The sequence below is a fragment of the Mus pahari genome, chromosome 12 (assembly GCF_900095145.1).
Source record: "Mus pahari chromosome 12, PAHARI_EIJ_v1.1, whole genome shotgun sequence".
Lineage (NCBI taxonomy): Eukaryota > Metazoa > Chordata > Mammalia > Rodentia > Muridae > Mus > Mus pahari.
The window spans coordinates 52,418,184-52,421,659 of record NC_034601.1 but is presented as its reverse complement, the minus strand read 5'-3'; positions in this window follow the sequence as shown (position 1 = coordinate 52,421,659).

Genomic DNA, 3,476 nt, shown 5'->3' with positions numbered 1-3,476 from the left:
AGAGAGAGAGAGAGAGAGAGAGAGAGAGAGAGAGAGAGAGAGATTTCCTGTGTTGTGCACACACCGCACAAGTCTCCATCCCTCCCAAGCTGTCCATCTACAGCTCTACCGTGCCTTCCCTTATCATCACTGAAATACCACACACAATGCTATCTCTGCTTATGTAAAACTGTAGTTCTCATATCCTCCAAGACGCAGATACTCTCCTCTTTCACAGATGTTGCTTCGAGGTAATTTTTCATAACCAAAACAAATGAAATCAAACATCTTTTAATATTTTAAAGTATTTCCATAACTATAAGGCTGTCTGCACATACCTTATTAATATCTAATTATATTCATTTGCATACATTTTGTAGAGATGCATTCTATATGCTAATATGGACATATTTACACTTTTTCTTTACCATGGATTTCTCACAGTAGTGTGATTTGAAATCCTTTCCAGTCAAACCTACTCTAACTCTTAAGTTTCTTCCTTCACGATTCTGCAAATGATAATTTTGTTATATCCAAAATGCATCTCTGACAGGCCTCTGGACCTACTCTACTATCTTACATCCTTGCTTTCCCTCAGAAATCCTCTTCACACAGAATGTCTGCCATAGCTTGTTCCATCCCTACCATTATTGTCCCATCTTCATAAATATACAAAATGCAGTATGTCACTCTCTTTAATGAAAATAGCGTCCATCGTTGGCGAGATGCATCTCCTGGTAAAGGCTTGTTGCTAAACCATAAGAACTGAGACTTGGGCTGGAGAGTTGGCTCAGAGGTTAAAAGCACTGACTGTTTTTCTAGATGTCCTGAGTTTGGTTCCCAGTAACCACATGATGGCTCACAACCATTTATAATGGGATCTGATGCTCTCTTCTCGTATGTCTGAAGATAGTGTACTCATATACATAAAATAAATAAATCTTTCTGAAAAATAAAAACTTTTAAAATACAAATTTAAAAATGGAATTGAGACTTGACTTCAATTCACTCAGGGTCCACATGGTAGGCAGAAGTCACTCCCATAGAGTTTCTTCTGATCTTTGTAGATGATCTGTGTGTGGCACACACACACACACACACACACACACACACACACACACACACACACCATGACATAAAAAAATAAATATATAAGAATAAGCACAAATCCAATGCTTTGCTTAGAACAGTTGCTGCACACCCATTCAAACTCCTGTTCTTGTTACCGTTTTATCTTGGTAGATGTAAGTACCATATGGCTAAAATGATAGTTTTATTAAACTTGAATTTTTGATATACTGTGACAAAGCATTATAGAGAAACAATTGGAAAGATTAAAGCATTGCAAATATTTAAAGTGAGCAGTACTGGGGTATAATTCCAGAGACCCATATCCCAAGATGCCAGCACATCATTGTGTTCTCAGTGGTTCCCGTGAGGGTACATATCTGAAGCTTGAGAAACACTGAAAGACTAGTACTTATATGAAATCCAAGATTTGTCCAGGAAAGGAATTTCAATCTGTCTTTATTCTGAAGATCTGACTATTAGAAAATGTTGAACATATGTTCATGTGTCTTATTTGCCCTTGATATATCCCTTCTTTCTCTGACCCTTTCAGATGATGCATACTTCTGAAAGTTTAGTGGGTGTCAAAAGCACCAAGAAAGTTATAAACATGTAATTAATCTTCAAATTCCTGGACCGATTTGCATAGCATGGCTATTGGCTGCTACTCTATAATATTTGTTTTTGTTTTTCCTCTGATATTTCCCCATGGATTATTATATTTTTTTCAAATTCCTGATTAAATTAAGGAATTTAAGACATGTTCAAATTTAAGATATTATTTTATTAGCAGAACAATGTTTTTTAATATTTTCTTTTGTAGAAATTGTAGACACCTGCTTAATTACAATTATGTTTTGATTAGTACTGATATCATGACAACAAAGAACTCACTACATTCAATTTTATATTGAAACCAAAGTTGCCATAAAGCCATCAGGCACATCACTGATGATGAAATAAAATGACATTCCACATAAGTTTAATTTCCTAAGCTAGATTTGCTTAGAGTGATTTGATGTTTATCGATCCTCTGGGAAGACCTAAATTTTGCACACACCTCCATCAGTAATGCCCAGTTGATGATCTTCCCTTTATCCTGCAGGGAATCCTAAGGCATTCTGAGGGGAATTTCAGTTCTTCATATCTTCTTCCTTAGGAGAAAAAAATGCTCAAGTGCAGTTGGTTGCTTCTGTGTGGCAGGAACAGTGTTGTAAACAGCTTTGTCCTTAGCTTTATAAGTGCGACCTCCAAGTGAGCCAGTAAACTACACATCTCCTCACGTCAGTACTGTCATGTGTTATTTCTGCTTTTGAAAAGTTCCAATACATTTAAAGGATTTCCACAATTCCTTAGAAGATACTGGTAATGTCAAAAATGTTTCCTAGTATTAATCTTTGTAAAGAAGATTTAAAATTTATAATTTTTAAAGTCTACAAATTTATAGGAATTTCATAATTTATATGCAAAATGCAAAATTTTCCAGGGGGTACTTTTGAAAAGCAAAAATTGAAAATTTTTATGTTTTATTATTATGACTATAATATGGACAAGAAAATTGTTATATTCTTTGCTGTAATGAGTTTTGTTATCAATCCCCCATATTTATAACAACCTTATCAGTGTTGAGATAAAATATGAATGCTTCAAAGGTCAGTCTTCAGACTGATGACATTATTCTTGTATAAGAAATAATTAGACAATTCTGATATAAAGACCATTTCAATTTCTGATTAAAATTGAAGAGCCTATTAAATACCTATTAAATAGTAATTCATTCCTCATGTTATAATTATATGTAGATGTACAAATATGTGATGAAAACTGGAAAAATTTTGTATAAGTATAATTGAGTAATTTATATATAATATTAATTATATGTTTGTAGGAGAATATAACTAAATGAATGTGTGTATATTTGTCTATATGTATGTGTACACAGACATAACACATACATATATACATGTTATTTGAAAGATACTTATACATACTTTATTTGAGGATTTTCATTAATTTTGTAATTTGGGATAGCATGTAAGCAAACTCATTCAATATAAAATTTTACTTTATATGTGCAAGTTTTGACATATTCATATAATCTGTATCTAATCAATATTTGGCTCCTGTTATATATAAAATATGAAATAAAGTGTAGAATGAACCTTCAGACACTATTACGAAACTTACAAAAAAGGGAAAATTTCAAGTTGAAGCCTCTTCATTATAAATAAACTCCATAAAAATAGATTTGCATACTTAAATAAAGTGAAGGGATTCTGATAAAACAGATATTAATGAACACATGGTTAGGGCACATGTTTCCCTCAGACCTCTGGGCTTTTCCCATGATTTTGCTTTGTAAACCTTCAGTTCTCTCTCTCTCTCTCTCTCTCTCTCCCTCTCTCTCTCTCTCTCTCTCTCTCTCTCTC